Raw genomic sequence first — 19,140 nt, forward strand, 5'->3', positions numbered from 1 at the left:
TTAAACAATGCAACAAGCAAAAAACGACCCCATTTTATTACTTATGTTATTTTTTTGAGACAGAGTCTTATTTTGTTGCTCAGGCCTCTGCCTTCCCGGTTCAAGCGATTCTCCTCCCTCAGCCTCCCGAGTAGCTAGGATAACAGGCGCCTACCACTGCGGCTGTCTAATTTTTGTATTTTTAGTAGAGATGGGGTTTTGCCATGTTGACCAGGATGGTCTTGAACCCCTGAATTCAGATGATCCACCTGCCTTGGCCTCCCAAAGTGCTGGGATTATAGGTGTGAGCCACTGCACTCAGCCCAAAAGACCCCATTTTAAAAAGGACGCGAACAGACTACTTGAGTGTCTCAAAAGACATCCAAGTAGCCAAGAAATTTATTTTTAAAATTCTTGGTATCACGAATCATCAGAGAAATACAAATCAAAACCACAATGAAATACCAATCTCAGGCCAGTCAGAATGGCTGTTATTAAAAAGCCAAATTAACAGATGCTGGCAAGACTTCAGAGAAAAGGAACACTTACACAGTTGTTCCCACCAGCAGTGTGTAAGTAATCCCAGCTACTTGGTAGGCTAAGGCAGGAAAATAAATCACTTAAATCCAGGAGGCAGAGGTTGCAGTGAGCCAAGATTTCACCACTGCACTCCAGCCTAGGCAACACAGCGAGAGATTGTCTCAAAAACAAAAGTAAACAAAACAAACTGTCTCTAGAGAAGCAAATTTCTGTAGGAATGGGTTTAGGGAGATATAAGAAGCCAACAGAGGTTGAGTGCAATGGCTCATGCCTGTAATCCCAGCACTTTGCCGGGCTGAGGCAGGTGGACCACTTGTGATCAGGAGTTTAATACTAGCCTGGCCAACATGGTGAAACCCGGTCTCTACCAAAAATACAAAAAATAGCTGAGTGTGGCGGTGCATGCCTGTAATACCAGCAACACAGGAGTCTGGGGCAGGAGGATCAGGAGTTCGAGACCAGCCTGGCCAACATGGTGAAACTCCATCTCTACCCAAACTGCAAAATTAGCTGGGTGTGGTGGCAGGTGCCTGTAATCCCAGCTATCCTGATTGCAGACAGGCTGGAGTCCAAGTGGCACGATCTCAGCTCGTGAAAACCTCCATCTCTCAGGTTCAACCGATTTTCATGACTCAAGCCTCCTGATTAACTGGAATTACAGGCACCTGCCACCACACTTGGCTAATTGTTTTTGTATTTTTAGTAAAGAAAGGGTTTCGCTGTGTTGGCAAGGCTGGTCTTGAATTCCTGACCTCAGGTGGTTCGCCCATCTCAGCCTCGCAAAGTACTGGGATTACAGGTTTGAGCCACTGCGCCTGGTCCCCACCTCAAAAAAAAAAAAAAAAAAAAAAGTCCATACTCCCTCTGCATAGTTGTGGCTGGAGCCGCCCAGTTTGGGAATATGTTCTCAGGCCCCCTGCATCCAGGTAACCACATGACTAGTTTTCTCCAATAAAACATGGGCAAAAACCAAATTTATAGGTCACTTCTGGGTCAAGTTTCTTTTTTTCTTTATTTTTCTTTATTTTTTGAGATGGAGTTTTGTTGTTATCACTCAGGCTGGAGTGCAATGGCACGATCTCGGTTCGTTGCAACCTCCACCTCCTGTGTTCAAGCGATTCTTCTGACTCAGCCTCTCTAGTAGCTGGAATTACAGTCATGCACCATCAGGCTTGGCTAGTTTTTTGTTTTGTTTTGTTTTTGTTTTTTTAATTTTTAATACAGATGGGGTTTCACCATGTTGGTCAAACTGGGTTTGAACTCCTGACCTCAGGTGATCTGTCCACCTTGGCCTCCTAAAGTGCTAGGATTACAGGCCTCAGCCACTGCGCCCAGCCATTTTTTTTTTTCTTTAAGAGAAAGGGTCTTGCTCTGTCACCCAGGCTGCCATGCATTGGCACTATCCTAGTTCTCTGCAGCCTCAAACTCCTGGGCTCAAGAGTTCCTCCCACCTCAGCCTCTCAAATAGCTGGGACTACAGGAGCATGACACCATGCCAGGCTAATTGTCTTGTTTTTCATGGAGACAAGGGGTCTCACTATGTTGCCCAGCTTGGTCTCAAGCTCCTGGACCCAAGCAATCTTCCCACCTCAGCCTCCCAAAGTGTTGGGATTACAGCCGGGAGCCACTAAACCCAGCTGGGACATTTGAGGAGAAGGTCACCTGGACATAAAGGAACAGGTCTATTTAGGCAAAAACTTAATCCCTGGGTGGAGATCCCGGTGCAAATCAGGAACCTAAAGTCTCCAGCTTTCGACACAAACTACTGCTGATTCAAGTGCTAATCAGAAATCTGATCCCTGTGAACAGAAACCTGTGCTGATTCAGGTGCTAACTGTAAATCTATGTTGATTGTCAACTTTGTCCTGGAGCAGGACTAAATCATAAATTTGGGCAGGAACAAACGCTGACAATCAGCGACTCAAAGAGATTCACATGTTAATGACCATCTTGACTTGATTCATGCGCTAATTACAATTTTAGGATAACTGAATAGGCTGATCAGATATTTCCATGAAGAAGAGCACAGACTTGGAGCAGGGAGAAGAGGAGGAGAAAAAAAAAAAGCACAGACTTGGAAACCCAATGGCCTGGTTCAAATCCCAGCTCTGTCATTGACGCGTTGAATGACTTTGAGCAAGTGATTGGCTTTTCTGGGTTTCAGCTTCACTCCTAGAAAGGAGAGCTGATAATACTACCTCAAATGGTGGCTGGGAGGATTGAATAGGCTAAGACACGTGAAGCGCAGGGAGGGCACGTGGCCCAGGAAAAGTGCTTACTGTGTAAGTCCCAGGTGTTAACAGTAGCCTGATTAGCATATGCAGCCAACAGGTGCTGCTGTCATTCAATCCTCGTGGAGGGCCCCACCTCCAATTTCTTCAATATTACCACCCTTTCTTGCCCCAGGTCCAGGGGCCTTACCCTCTAGAAAATCTTCCCAGAGGTTCCCAGGGCGACCCTCATCATCGTCAGCACCGTCCCCGCCCCTACCCCCGCCCCTGTCCCCGCCCCTACCCCCACCCCTGTCCCCGCCCCTACCCCCACCCCTGTCCCCGCCCCTACCCCCACCCCTGTCCCCGCCCCTACCCCCACCCCTCTGGGCTCCATTCCCAGACCGGAGCATGACCGCTCAGCCACCACGTGGGGGCAGCAACGCATCGCTCAGCCGCTGCGCGCGCGGCGCATTGTTGGGTGCACAGTTTCGTGAGCAGGTTGAGCGGTGGTTCCGGCTTGTCAGGCGAACTACATTTCCCAGAAGGCCAAGCAAAACACCCTCTGCCTCACCTTGCTCCAATCTGGAGGCGGAGGCCACACCCATTCCTAGCGCGCCGCCGGAACGGCGCGGGGGATTGTGGGCTAAAGGGACTGGGCGCCGCGCCCGAAAAGGGCGGTGCTGCGGCCGCAAAGTCCCCTTCGACCTCAGCGCGTGGGTGGGGACCCAAGTCCAGGTCCAGGACGAGGCGCTGCAGCCTTCGGAGCTGCAGAGACGGAAGCTGCGGGAGCGAGAGTGAGGCCGACGGTTGAATGTGCCCTGCAGCCATAAGGCGCCTCGTCAGCTCTGGAGCCTGTTCAAGGCGCTCCGATCTTGTGAGAAACACACACACTTCCTCTTTTTTCTTTTCACAGCACTCCCCCTTGTAAAGCCTTATTATGGTAATGTTCAGTCGTACACAGAAATAGAATAATATAATGATCCTCTAAGTACCCATCACCCAGCTTCAACAATTATCAACATATGGCCCATCTTGTTTTATTTATTCCGCCTCCCCTCAAATTAGTTTAAAGCAAATCCCAGACGTCATATGATTTCATCCGTTATGTATCTCTAAAATACCAGGTTCTTAAAAAAAATTACTCTAACATTTTTATCACACCTAAAAAATTAAGAGTTCCTTAGTAGTGTCTTAACGTTCATCCTGTCTCCAAATTTCCCTAATTGTCTTAGAAATGTATTTAAACTCTTGGTTTGTTCAAATTAGAATCCAAGCAGGGTGCGTGCATTGTATTTGTTTGTTACCTCTTTAAGTCGTTTAATTTTATAACTTCCTCCTCCCTGTCGTTCATCTCAGCCTAATTTTCAAATTTTCTTTTTTTTTTTAATTTTATGCTTTTTTTTTTTTTTTTTTTATGAAAGGGATTCTCACCTTTGTTACCCAGGCTGGAGTGCAATGGCATGATCTTAGCTCACTGCAACCTCCGCCTCCCGGGTTCAAGCGATTCTTCTGCCTCAGCCTCCTGAGTAGCTGGTATTAGAGGCACGAGCCACTATGCCTGGCTAAGTTTCGTATCTTTAGTAGAGACAGGGTTTCACTATGTTGGCCAGGCTGGTCTCGAACTCCTGACCTCAGGTGATCCACCCAGCTCGGCCTTCCAAAGTGCTGAGATTACAGGCATGAGCTGCTTGCTGAATCTGGCCAAAATTTTTTTATACTTTTTTTTTTTTTTTTAATAGAGACAGGGTCTCACTGTGTTGCACAGGCCAGTCTCAAACTCTTGAGCTCAAGCGACCCTCCTGCCTAGCCCTCCCAAAGTGTGATATATATATATATATATATATATATTTTTTTTTTACAAATTTAAATTTTTTTTTTTTTTTGGACACTATCCACCTGTGAATAATCTCTTCTCAGTCTGATTAGACTGGTTGCCCCTCTTAGTGTCCTTTAATACGTTCTGCCATCCCCTGTATGTCTTGCAAACTGGTAGCTCTAGAGGCTGGGGCAGATTTCACGTTCAATCTGGGGTTAAGTATACTTTAGGGATTATGTTATGATCTCCTATCAGAAGGGACATAATATGTGTTTTTTTTTTTGTTCTTTTGTTTTTTTGTTTTGAGATGGAGTTTCGCTCTTGTTACCCAGGCTGGAGTGCAATGGCACGATCTCGGCTCACTGCAACCTCCGCCTCCTGGGTTCAGGCAATTCTCCTGCCTCAGCCTCCTCAGTAGCTGGGATTACAGGCACGTGCCACCATGCCCAGCTAATTTTTTGTATTTTTAGTAGAGACGGGGTTTCACCATGTTGACCAGGATGGTCTCGATCTCTCGACCTCGTGATCCACCCACCTCAGCCTCCCAAAGTGCTGGGATTACAAGCTTGAGCCACCGTGCCCGGCCGTGGTTATCTTTTTTTGTCCTGATAATATCTAGTGTTGGTTTTGAGTTTTGTTAGCCAGATCCCTCTATTGGTGTTAAAACCACAGCCAGACTTCAGGAAGGAAGTGTTCATATACTCTTCATTCCTCTCTTTCTGCTGCACAAAAATGAAACTTTTTATTGCTGAAGCTCATCCTTGTTGCTAAATTCAAAAGGCAAGTCTCCACCTTCAACTCACTGTACCTGCAACAGCAGCCACCATTCCAAGCCTGTCCTGTGCTGTCCAGTATGGTAGCTTCTAGTCACACAGGTGGCTATTGAAGACAGTCCTAAATTGATCCTAATTGAGATGTGTTGCAAATATAAAATATACACAGGGAATTCAAAGACTTAGTATGTAAAAAAGAATGTAGGCTGGGTGGGGTGGCTCACACCTGTAATCCCAGCACTTTGGGAGACCAAGGTGGATGGATCACTTCAGGTCAGGAGTTCAAGACCAGCCTGGCCAACATGGTGAAACCCCAACTGTAGTGAAAATACAAATTAGCTGGTCGTGGTGGCATGTGCCTGTAATCCCAGCTATTTAGGAGGCTGAGGCAGGAGAATCACTTAACCCCAGGAGGCAGAGGTTGCAATGAACCGAGATATAATGCCACTGAACTCCAGCCTGGGCAAGAAGAGCGAAATTGTCTCAAAAAAAAAAGGAAAACTTATTTTCTTGGCTGGGTGCAGTGGCTCATGCCTGGGTGACAGAGAGACTCAGTCTGAAATAAAAAGAAAAGAATGTAAAGTAGCTCATTAGTCATTTATAAAATATTGATAACATGTTAAAATAATGGTATTTTGATATGTTAATATAAATCTTATCTATTAATTATTAATAAAATTATTAAATTCAAGTGAAATATTTTATTAAATTACTTTCACTTTTGGCTGGGCGTAGTGGCTCACAACTGTAATCCTATCGCTTTGGGAGCCTGAGGCAGGAGGATCCCTTGAATCCAGGAATTTGACATCAGCCTAGGCAACATAGTGAGACCCATATCTCCAAAAATTCTTTCAAAAATTAGCCAGGTGTGACGGTGCACCCCTGCAGTCCCAGCTACTCAGAAGGGTGAAGCAGGATGATCACTTGAACCCAGGAGGTTGAGGCTACAGTGAACCATGATTGCACCACTGCGCTCCAGCGTAGGCAAGACAAGACCCTCGTCTCAAAAAAAAAAAAAAAAAGGTGTTTTTCTAGACCATTGGTTTTCAAAATGTGGGCCCTGCCAGCGCATCAGCATCACATGACAACTTGTCAGAAATGCAAATTCTCTGTTGCTCTAGACCTACTGAACCAGAATCTCTGGGAGACCCAGCAGTCTGCATTTTAAGAAGCAGACCGTGCCTGTCTTTTTAAACTTTTTTTTTTCTGAGACGGAATCTTACTGTTACCCAGGCTAGAATGCACTGGTGCCATTTCGGCTCACTGCAGCCTCCACCTCATGGGTTCAAGCAATTCTCCTGCCTCAGCCTCCCGAGTAGCTGGGGCTACAGGCACGTGATACCATGCCTGTCTAGTTTTTGTATTTTTAGTAGAGACAGGGTTTCACCATATTGGCCAGGCTGGTCTTGAACTCTTCTTGCAATCCGCCCACCTCAGCCTCCCAAAGTGCTGGGATTACAGGTGTGAGCCACCATGCCCAGCCAGACCAGGCCTGTCTTAAAGCTGCCCTGTGTATCTGTGACACAGTACCCTCCCAAACCCACCCACTTATCATCCCTTCACTGTGAACACCCTGGTCCAAGCACCATTTGTTCCCACTTGGACTAACAGTCACTTGCAAACTGGTTTCCCTGATTTTGTTCCCTGCTTGTAATCCTCACATCACAATGTGGGGGATCTTTTCAGAAACATAAATCACATCACATCGCTTCCCTGCATAAAGCCTTCCAATGGCTTCTCACTGCACTTAGAATAAAATCCAAACAAAATCGTCCCTGTAGAGTTAAAAATTGTATGCTGCCTTCTGAACAGAAATATAGTGTGTTTTTTTTTTCCTCTGTCACCCAGGCAGGAGTGCAGTGGCGTGATCTCTGCTCACTGCAACCTCTGCCTCGCAGGTTCAAGCGATCCTCCTGCCTAAGCCTCCTGAGTAGCTGTGATTATAAGCGCACACCACCACGCCCAGCTGGTTTTTGTATTTTCAGTAAAGACAGGCTTTCACCATGTTGGTCAGGCTGGTCTTGAACTCCTGAACTCGTGATCTGCTGTCTCTGCCTCCCAAAGTGCTGGGATTACAGGCATGAGCCACCACAGTCGGCAAGACTGGTGTTTCTAAAGAGATTCAGGAGTATGAGAAATGGATTGTATTTCACAAGCACTGTTTGTTAGACAGGATATAGGAATGGTAGGATATGAACCCTGAAACAGAACTCGATATAATAGTGGCTTAGGCAAAGATGGACTTTATTTCTCTCCTACAAATATAGTAAACATAAACAACACAGAACTGGTGTGCAGACTTCATGGCATCAGAGATCCAGGATGCTTCTACTTTTGTGCTGCTATTCCTGGGAATACACTGGCCTGAAGGATCCAGTATGGCTCCCAGGCTGGGGGAAGCAGAAAAGGGAAACAGATTCACCCTATAGCTCTTTCTAAATACAAGTGAACTGAGAAGTAAAATCTTAGCTTCAGGGTTTAATTTATTCTGCCCTGGCCAGCTGTGGTGGCTCACACCTGTAATCCCAGCACTTTGGGAGGCTGGGGCAGGTGGATCACTTGAGTCCAGGGCTTTGAGACCAGCCTGGGCAACATGGCAAAACCCCGTCTCTACTAAAAATACAAAAATTAGCCAGGTGTGGTGGCACATGCCTGTAACCCCAGCTACTGGGGAGACTGAGGCAGAAGTACTCAGGAGTTGGAGGTTGCAGTGAGCCACCGCATTCCAGCCTGGCCGACAGAGTGAAAAAAAGAAAATAATAATTTATTCTGCCCTAAGCACTATGAGGATCGTCTATTTGGTTACTTTCCAGGGCAAAAAGGTGATGTACAACAGTGAGGTCAGGTCATATTTGAGTAGTTGAAAGAAATATAGCTGTTCATTCCAAGTTAATAAAAATTGTTTGCAAAAATGGGCCAAATGCAAATTTGCACAAAAAGTATGGTCAGAATGCAAATTAGCATATACAGAACGGTCAAAATATATAAAAATGTGCCTGGGAAGACAGGAAATATAATGAAACATTAATAGGCACTGTCTCTTAGAGGTAGGTGACTTTTTTTTTTTTTTGTATTTTACCCCATTTTTCAATTTTTTTATAATGAGCAAGCATTATTAGTTTTTTGTTTTTTTTTTAGGAGTCTCGCTCTGTCACCCAGGCTGAAGTGCAGTGGCATGATCTTGGCTCACTGCAACCTCTGCCTCCCAGGTTCAAGTGATTCTCCTGCCTCAGCCTCTCGAGTAGCTGGGATTACAGGCATGTACCACCATACCCGGCTAATTTTTGTATAGCTTTTTTTTTTTTTTTTTTTAATTTTAAAGGCAGGGTCTCCCCAGATTGGAGTGCCGCCACACAATCATGGCTCACTGTAGTCTCAACCTCTTGGGCTCAAGGAATCCTCCTGCCTCAGACTCCTATACAGCTGGTATCACACGTGCACATCACCATGCCTGGCTAATTTTTAAATTTTTTTTTTTTTTTTTTTTTTTTTTGAGACGGAGTTTCGCTCTTGTTACCCAGGCTGGAGTGCAATGGCGCGATCTCGGCTCACCGCAACCTCCGCCTCCTGGGTTCAGGCAATTCTCCTGCCTCAGCCTCCTGAGTAGCTGGGATTACAGGCACGCACCACCATGCCCAGCTATTTTTTTTGTATTTTTAGTAGAGACGGGGTTTCACCATGTTGACCAAGATGGTCTCGATCTCTTGACCTCGTGATCCACCCGCCTCGGCCTCCCAAAGTGCTGGGATTACAGGCTTGAGCCACCGCGCCCGGCTAATTTTTAAATTTTTGTATAGAGGCAGGGTGTTGCTATGTTGCCCAGGCTAGTCTTGAACTCCTGGGCTCACGTGACCCTCCTGCCTCAGCCTCCAAAGTGCTGGGATCACAGGCATGAGCCACCGTGCCTGGCTAGATCTTTTAAACTTTATCTATTGTGACATATAGAATGCCTATAGATGCAAATGCACAGCACAGTGAATCATTGAGTAAAAATATTCAGGCATCTACTTCTACATGAAGAAAGAGGGCAGAGGCGGGAGGATCACCTGAGCTCAGGAGTTCAAGACCAGCCTGGGCAACATGATGAAACCCTGTCTCTACCAAAAATACAAAAAAAAAATTAGTTGGGCGTGGTGGCTCAGGCCTGCAGTCTCAGCTGCTTGGAAGGCTGAGGTGGGAGGATCACTTGAGCCCGGGAGGTTGAGGCTGAAGTGAGCTGAGATTGTGCCAGTGTACTCCAGTCTGGGTGGCAGAGTGAGACCCTGTCTTAAAAATAAATAAGTAAATGTAATTGATGTATTCTAGAACATTCCTCTTTTGTCTCTTTTTATTCACAAAGCCTACTGCAGGCATCCCCAAACTTTTTACACAGGGGGCCAGTTCACTGTCCCTCAGACAGTTGGAGGGCCGCCACATACTGTGCTCCTCTCACTGACCACCAATGAAAGAGGTGCCCCTTCCTGAAGTGCGGCGGGGGGCCGGATAAATGGCCTCAGGGGGCCGCATGCGGCCCGAGGGCGGGCCGTAGTTTGGGGACGCCTGGCCTACTGTCCCCTGAAAGGCAACCACCATATTTGTTCTGATGGAACACTCCTTGATTTTCTTAGTAATTTTACCACCAGCTGGGCATGGTGGCTCAGGTCTGTAATCCCAGCACTTTGGGAGGCCGAGGCAGGTGGATCACCTGAGATTGGGAATTCAAGACCAGCCTGACCAACACGGAGAAACCCCATTTCTACTAAAAATACAAAAAAATTAGCTGAGCGTGGTGGCACATGCCTGTAATCACAGCTACTAGGGAGGCTGAAGCAGGAGAATTGCTTGAACTTGGGAGACGGAGGTTGCTGTGAGCCGAGATCGCGCCATTGCACTCCAGCCTGGGCAACAAGAGCCAAACTCTGTCCCAAAAAATAAATAAATAAAATAAACAATAATTTTGCCACCTAATGCCAGGGAAAAGTGACTCACTCCTGTAACTCCAGCACTTGGGGAGGCTGAACAAGAGGATCCCTTGAGCCCAGGAGTTTAAGACCAGCCTGGACAACATAGTGAGAACCCCATCTCTACAAAAAAACTTTAAAAATTACCCAGGCATGGTAGTGTGCGCCTGTAGTACCAACTACTCGGAGGCTGGAGCCTGGGAATTTGAGGCTGCAGTGACTGTGCCATTGCACTCCAGCCTAGGCGACAGAGCCAGACCCTGTCTTCAATAATAATAACAATTTTGCCACCTATGCATGCTTCCTAAAACAGTGTAGCCTAATTTGGACTATTTTGTAAGTCAATGTAAGGAGGAACCATATTGTATATACTCTTGTATGTGGCTTCTTTCTTCTTGCACTCAACATTATCTTTGAGAGATAAATTCACATTGTGGGAAATGGATGGAGGGTATGTATTCCCATGGTTACACAGTGGTCCATTGTGTGATATGCCCCAAGGTATTTATCCTTTCTCCTGCGATGGGCATTTGGGTTGTTTCCTTTGAAAGGCATTACAAATAGGGTGATAAGCCAGGCGTGGTGGCGCACACCTGTGATCCCAGCTACTTGGGAGGCTAAGGCAACAGAATCGTCTGAATCCGGGAAGCAGAGGTTGCAATGAGTCAAAAGTGAAACTGTCTCCAAAAAATAAAATGAAATAAATAAACAAATTGTCTACTTGAGAGCTTGCCAATTTTTCTTCTGGGGGTTGCTGTTTGTTTTTAAGGAGCTACCTATGTTTTCAGGATATGTTCAGATTCATTGTATTATATGTTACAAATTTATTTTCCCACTCTGACCATTTTTGAATGGTTATCTTTTTGTTAATAAAAAATCTCAAGCACACAAAAGTAGAGAGACCTGTATAATGAATTCTCATAGACTTATTGCCAGCTTCAATTATTGGCAATGCATGACTAATCTTATTTCCTCTCTATCTGAACCTACTTCTTTACTGAATTATTTTTAACACGTTTCAGACATCTTATTATTTTAACCTCCCAAATTTGTAGGAAGTACATGTCTCTAAGTCATAATGACCTTTTAAAATATGGAACTAATTACCTGAGGTCAGAAGTTTGAGACCAGCCTGACCAACATGGAGAAACCCCGTCTTCACTAAAAATACAAAATTAGCCAGGCTTGGTGGTGCATTCCTGTAATCTTAGCTACTTGGAAGGCTGAGGCAGAAGAATCGCTTGAACCCGGGAGGTGGAGGTTGCCGTGAGCCGAGATCATGCCATTGCATTCCAACCTGGGCAACAAGATCGAAACTCTGCCTGAAAAAAAAAAGAAAAAGAAAAAGAAAAAAAAGGCCGGACACTGTGGCTCATACCTATAGAAGAAGAAGAGAAGAAAAAAATATTGGTGGGACCAGGTGCAGTGACTGATACCTGTAATTCCAGGGCTTTCAGAGGGTAAGGCAGGAGGATCACTTGAGGCAAGGAATTCAGGACCAGCGTAGGCAACATGGCAAAACCCCGTTTCTATGAAAACTAGCTGGGCATGGTGGCGCCCACCTATAGTCCCAGCTACTTGGGAGGCAGAGGTGGGAGGATTGCTTGAGCCCAGTAAGTTGAGGCTGTCGTGAGCCATGATTGCACCACTGCACTCCAGCTTGGGTAACAAGAGCAAGACCCTGTCTTTAAAATAAAAATAGTCCCTTCCTTTTCATTGCTGAGTAGTGTCCAACCGTATGGATTAGCCCAGCTTGTTTATCCATTCATCCACTTAAGAACACTGGGTTGTTTCCAGTTTGGGGCAATTATGAACAAAGCCACTATTCATATATTTGTACTAGTTTTTGTATAAATTCTAACTTTCACTTCTCTTTGGTAAATACCTAGGAGTGGGGAGTGCTGGGTTGTATGGTGTGTATATGTTTAAATTTCTTAGAAACTGCCAAACTTTCCCCAGTGTCTGATGCAAATGACAGAGGTCATAGCAGAAGGTCCCTGGTCACTTCAGCAGTGGAGCTGAGGTGTTTGCTCCCCAAGACAGGAGTAGGATCTGTGTAGCCCCGGAACTGATTTCTTGGCCCTCCTAGAGATTCAGTGGGTTCCCTAATATCCTTGAACACATCACACATCTCCTTCTCTTTTATTATTTATTTATTTGAGAAGGAGTCTTGCTCTGCTGCCCAGGCTAGAATGCAGTAGTGCCATCTTGGCTTACTGCAACCTCCAGCTCCCAGGTTCAAGTGATTCTCCTGCCTCAGCCTCCGGAATAGCTGGTATTACAGATGCCCACAACCACACCTGGCTAATATATATATATATATATATATATATATATATATATATTTATATTTATATTTATATTTATATTTTTTTTTTTTTGAGACAGAGTTTCGCTCTTGTTACCCAGGCTGGAGTGCAATGGCGCCATCTCGGCTCACCGCAACCTCCGCCTCCTGGGTTCAGGCAATTCTCCTGCCTCAGCCTCCTGAGTAGCTTGGATTACAGGCATATGCCACCATGCCCAGCTACTTTTTTTTTGTATTTTTAGTAGAGACGGGGTTTCACCATGTTGACCAGGATGGTCTCGATCTCTTGACCTTGTGATCCACCCGTCTCAGCCTCCCAAAGTGCTGGGATTACAGGCTTGAGCCACCGCGCCTGGCCATTTTTATATTTTTAATAGAGACGGTGTTTCACTATGTTAGCCAGGCTGGTCTCGAACCCCCGACCTCAGGTGATCCGCCTGCCTCGGCCTCCCAAAGTGCTGCGATTAAAGGTGTGAGCCACCACACCTGGCCCCCTTCTCTTTTAAAGCTAGTTACAGTGACTTCTATTGTATGCAAATAACAACCTGTTATGTTTGGGTCAGGTGTAAATCCTGGCTTAATCAATTAGGGCGGGGTGTGGGCATGTCTAGTTCCTACTTTCTAGCTACGAAAGCAGCAGGCTCTTTGAGAAGCGGTAAGGGATGTGGAGATATCATGGGTACCTACTTATTGTACTCTTGGCCCATTGCCCTTCCTTTCTCTTGGGAATTACACTTCCTTTGTCTCAGTGTGGGTTCTCCCAGAACTGAACATTGAGGATTCAGATGCAAGTCATTTACTTGGGAGTTTCAGAATAGACTTGGTGAGGAGTAGGGAAGGCGGGCCAGGACAGGCAAGTCAAGGAAGGGTGTGTTTTCTGGGCTAATCTTGCTGGGATTTCTGGGAGACAGTGTATATATGCACCCTAGAACTGCCCCAACCAAGGGGTGAAGGAGCTGGGAGCTGTTTCTGGGTGCTGGGTGGTTCCCACTCTGCCCATGGGTGGGGCTAGGAAAGTAACTGATGAGAGTTGGTGATAAATACCCCAGCAGATGGTCATTTTTGTTTTGTTTTGTTTTGTTTTGTTTCACTCTGTCTTCAAGGCTGGAGGGCAGTGGTGTGATCACAGCTCACTGCAGCCTCAAACTCCTGGGCTCAAGCAATCCTCCTGCCTTATCCTCCTGAGTAGCTGGGACTACAGGTCCACAACACCACACCCAGCTAATTTTTATTTTTTGTAGATACAGAGTCTCACTATGTTGCCCAGGCTGGTCTCAAACTCCTAGGCTCAAGTGATCCTCCCACCTTGGCCTCCTGAAGAATTGGGATGACAGGCGTGTGTCACTGCGCCCAGCCTTAGAGGCTGCTCCTGACCATCTCGGTTTTCATGGAACCTATCTTCCTTCCTTTCTTTCTTTTCTTTCCTTCTGTTCCTTTCTTCTTTCCTTCTTTCTCTCTCTCTCTCTCTCCCTCCCTTCCTTCCTCCTTCTTTTCTTCCTTCTCTTGAGACAGGCTGTTACCCAGGCTGGAGTGCAGTTGTGCCATGATGGCTCACGGCAGCCTCCAACCCCTTGGTTCAGGCAATCTTCCTGCCTCAGCCTCCTGAGTACCTGGGACCGCAGTTTCGCTCCACCACGCCGAACTAATCTGAAACAATTTTTGGAGCCAGGTGTGGTGGCTCACGGCTGTCATCTCAGGGCTTTAGGAGGCTGAGGTCGGGGGCGGTGGGGGGGGCGGCGGGATAGCTTGAGGCCAGGCATTCAAGACCAGCCTGGCCAACATGGGGAAAACCTGTCTGTATTTTAAAAATATAAAAATTAGCCTGGCGTGGTGGCCTACGCCTGTAATCCCAGCTACTCGGGAGGCTGAGGCAGGAGAATCGCTTGAACCTGTGACGTGGAGGGTGCAGTGAGCCAAGATTGAGCTACTGCATTCCAGCCTGGGCAACAGAGCGAGACTCGAACTTAAAAAAAAAAATTGGGCCTGGGCATAGTGGCTCATGTCTATAATCTCAGCACTTTGGGAGGCCAAGGTGGGCAGATCACTTGAGGTCAGGAGTTTGAGACCAGCTTGACCAACATGGTAAAACCCCATCTCTAAGAAAAATATAAAAATTAGGCCAGGCACAGTGGCTCACACCTGAAATCCCAGAACTTTGGGAGGCCGAGACGGGTGTATCACCTGAGGTCAGGAGTTCAAGACCAGTCTGATCAATGTGGTGAAACCCTGTCTCAACTAAAAATACAAAAAAATTAGCTGGGCATTGCTGTGATCCCAGCTACTTGGGAGGCTGAGGCACAAGAGTCACTTGAACCTGGGAGGCAGAGGTTGCAGTGAGCTGAGATCATGCTCTGTTCTCCAGCCTGGGTGAGAGAATGAGACTCTGTCTCAAAAAAAAAAAAAAAAAAAAAAAGAGTTTTTGTAGATACAGTGTCTTGCCATGTTGCCCAGGCTGATCTTGAATTCATGGCCTCAGGTGATCCTCTCACCTCAGCCCCCACAAGGCACTGGGATGAGAGGTGTGAGCTACTGCAGAATGTTTAAAGGAAACAACCAACTATTTTCTAAAGTGGTTGCTCTATTTTGCATTTCCACCAGCAGCGTCTGAGATTTCCAACTGCTCCACATTTCAACTGACACTCAATAGGGTCAGTCTTTTTAATTTTAGTCATTCGAGTGGGCGTGCAGTGATATTTCATTGAGGTTTTCATTTGTATTTCCCTGATGACTAATGGTGCTGAGCACTTTTTCACAAGCTTCCTGGCCATTCACTTCTCTTCTTCTTCTTCTTCTTTTTTTGAGATGGAGTCTTATTCTTGTCACCCAGGCTGGAGTGCTGTGGTACAAACTCAGCTCACTACAACCTCTGCCTCCCAGGTTCAAGGGATTCTTCTGCCTCAGCCTCCCAAGTAGCTGGATTAAATGCACCTGCCACCATGCCTGGCTAATTTTTGTGTTTTTAGTAGAGACAGGGTTTTACCATCTTGGCCTGGCTGGTCTTGAACTCCTGACCTCGTGATCCACCCTCCTCTGCCTTCCAAAGTGCTGGGATTACAGGCGTGAGCCACTGCACCTGGCTCTTCTTTTTTGTTGTTGTCGTTTTTACTTTTTTTTTCTTAATAGCCCTGGAGTCAGAAGCACATTTTTGCTTTTTTTTTTTTTTTTTTTTTTTTTTTTGAGACGGAGTTTCGCTCTTGTTACCCAGGCTGGAGTGTAATGGCGTGATCTCGGCTCACCGCAACCTCCGCCTCCTGGGCTCAGGCAATTCTCCTGCCTCAGCCTCCTGAGTAGCTGGGATTACAGGCATGCACCACCATGCCCAGCTAAGTTTTTTGTATTTTTAGTAGAGACGGGGTTTCACCATGTTGACCAGGATGGTCTCGATCTCTCGACCTCGTGATCCACCCGCCTTGGCCTCCCAAAGTGCTGGGATTACAGGCTTGAGCTACCGCGCCCGGCCAACATTTTTGCTTTTTGAGATGGAGTCTTGTTCTGTCAACCAGGCTGGAGTGCAGTGGTACAATCTTGGCTCACTGCAACCTCCGCCTGCTGGCTTCAAGCAATTATCCTGCCTCAGCCTCCCGAGTAGCTAGAATTACAGGTGCCCACCACCACATCTGGCAATTTTTGTGTTTTTAGTAGAGATGGGGTGTCACCATGTTGGCCAGGCTGGTCTCGAACTCTTAACTTCAGGTCATCTGCCCACCTTGGCCTCCCAAAATGCTGGATTTACAGGTATGAGCCATCGTGCCTGGCCCCCAGGCTGATCTTGAAATCCTGAGCTCAAGTGATCTGCCTGCCTTGGTGTCTCAAAGGGTTGGCATGACAGGCGTGAGCCACTATGCCTGGCCTATTTTTAAAAACAGAATTAGAGACAGGGTCTTGCTACGTTGCCCAGGCTGGTTTTGAACTCCTAGCCTCAAGCAATCCTTCTGCCTTGGCCTGTATTCATCTGCTGTTTTACAAAGCTTCCAGGTGCTGTGAGGAGGACAGGCTGTGGAGGGGCTGATGTGGAAGCTGGGAGAGTGGGGAGGGACTGTGGCTCCCACAGAAGCAAGCTGGTCACCGGTCCAACACACTGCCTAGTTCCTGGGAAAGTCAGTGTTGGCTTTCCCAACTCTTGGCCTGCTGCCCAGAGTGGTTGAGACACTAACCTCTTGATTTTGTGTGAAGGCCCTCACCCCAGCTTTTGGGAGTCAATACTCAGCGCTGTGCCCTGTCGGCTGAGTGTCCTGAATCTCAGCTTCTTCCTTCATCCAAAGAGGGAGAGTTTTATTTTGTTTTGTTTTGTTTTGAGACGGAGTCTCGCTTTGTTGCCCAGGCTGGAGTGCAGTGGTGCAATCTCAGCTCACTGCAACCTCCACCTCCCGGGTTCAAGAGATTCTCCGGCGTCAGCCTCCCGAGTAGCTGGGATTACAGATGGGCAACACCACGCCTGGCTAATGTTTGTATTTTTTAGTAGGGATGGGGTTTCACCATGTAGGCCAGACTGGTCTCAAACTCCTGACCTCAAGTGATCCATCCACCTCGGTCTCCCAAAGTGCTGGGATTACAGGCGTGAGCCACTACTCGCAGCCAAACAGGAAGTTTGATCCATCCTCTGGCCCAGAGGCCAGCCCAGATCTGCCAGCTGTGGTCTGCACCACAGTTGTACTGGTTGGTAAAATATTGAAATACTCCACTTCTGGTTAGTAAAGAGCCCACATAGCCCACATATGTCTGCTACCAGCCGAGTCCATTCCCTGGGGACCCCTTGGACTTTCCCACATCTCAGCAGCTAACACTGGGGCTCTAGGTCCTGACTTAGCCCCTGTGGCCACGACTGTACAACTGGATGGTGCTTGGGGAATATCTTCTGGGGACAGCCCAGGCCTGGCTGGAGTCGGGAGGACGAAACTAGGAGGCTGATGCTTAAGGATTGAGTGAGGATTTTTATCAGTGAGCCCAGAACCTGAGACTAGACATAACTAATTGTTAGCAGTAGAACATAGCCAAGTCAATGGTGTGTTCACAACAGTATGAATCTGTCGGGATCTGCAGCAACCTCAGTTCTTGCCTCCTCAAGAAGGAATCTGACCAAGGGACATAAGGCAGAGAGAGAACCCAAGGCAAGCTGTAGAGCAGGAATGAAAGTTTATTAAGAAGTTAGGCTGGGTGCGGTGGCTCTCGCCAGTAATCCCAGCACTTTCGGAGGCCGGGATGGGTGGATTGCCTAAGATCAGGGGTTTGAGACCAGCCTGACCAACATGAGGGAATCCCATCTCTACTAAAAATACAAAAATTAGTCAGGCATATTGGCGGGTGCCTGTAATTCCTGCTACTGGGGGAGCTGAGGCAGGAGAATCACTTGAACCCGGTAGGCGGAGGTTGCAGTGAGCCAAGATCGTGTCATTGCACTCCAGCCTGGGCAACAAGAGCAAAACTCTGTCTCAAAAAATTTTTTTAAAAAAAGAAGCAGCAGCAGCTTTAGGCCAGGTGCGGTGGCTCACGCCTGTAATCCAGCACTTTGGGAGGCCGACGCAGGTGGATCACCTGAGGTCAGGAGTTCAAGGCCAGCCTGGCCAACATGTGAACCCATCTCTATTAAAAAAATAAAAATTCAGCCTGGGGTGGTGCATGCCTGTAATCACAGCTACTCGGGAGGCTGAGGCAGGGAGAATTGCTTGAACCCAGGAGGTGGAGGTTGCAGTGGGCCAAAATCACACCACTGCCCACCAGCCTGGGTGACAGAGCGAGGCTCTGTCTCAAGAAAAAAAAGTTTTAGAGCAGAAGCAAAAAAAAGTAAAGTACACTTGGAAGAGGGCCAGATGGGCACTGTGAGAGATCAAGGGTGCAGTTTGACCTTCGACTTGGGGTTTTCTCCGTTGGCATGCTTGTGGGGTCTTGTGTTACTTGTCGCCGACCCTTCCCTTGGGATGGGCTGTCCGGATGTGCAGGGGCCCGCCAGCATGGGAAAGGTGTGCAGTGTGTTTACTGGAGTTGTGCACATGCTCAATTGAGGTGGTCTTCACTTACCAGCTGAATGTTCCCAGAAGATCCTAAACCAGGGAAACACCACCATTTTGTCTCTTAGTGCGCATACTTGAGCCCACTCACCCAACTCTTGAGATTTTCTGGGGAAGCTGCTGAACACCAATTTCAGGTGTTTTTTTTTTTGTTTTTTTTTGATTTTGAGTTTTGCTCTTATCGCCCAGGTTGGAGTACAATCATGCGATCTTGGCTCACTGCAACCTCCGTCTCCCAGGTTCAAGCGATTCTCCTGTCTCAACCTCCTGAGTAGCTAGGATTACAGGCGCCTCACCACACCCGGCTAATTTTTGTATTTTTAGTAAAGATGGGGTTTCTCCATGTTGGCCAGGCTAGACTTGAACTCCTGACTTCAGGTGATCCACCCACTTTGGCCTCTCAAAGTGCTGGGATTACACGCATGAGCCACCGTGCCTGGCATGGTGTTTCTTTTTCTTTATTTCTTTATTATTATTATTATTATTATTATTTTTTTTTTTTTTTTTTTTTTTTTTTTTTGAGACGGAGTTTCGCTCTTGTTACCCAGGCTGGAGTGCAATGGCGC

The sequence above is a fragment of the Saimiri boliviensis genome, chromosome 14, assembly GCF_048565385.1.
Source record: "Saimiri boliviensis isolate mSaiBol1 chromosome 14, mSaiBol1.pri, whole genome shotgun sequence".
Taxonomy (NCBI): domain Eukaryota; kingdom Metazoa; phylum Chordata; class Mammalia; order Primates; family Cebidae; genus Saimiri; species Saimiri boliviensis.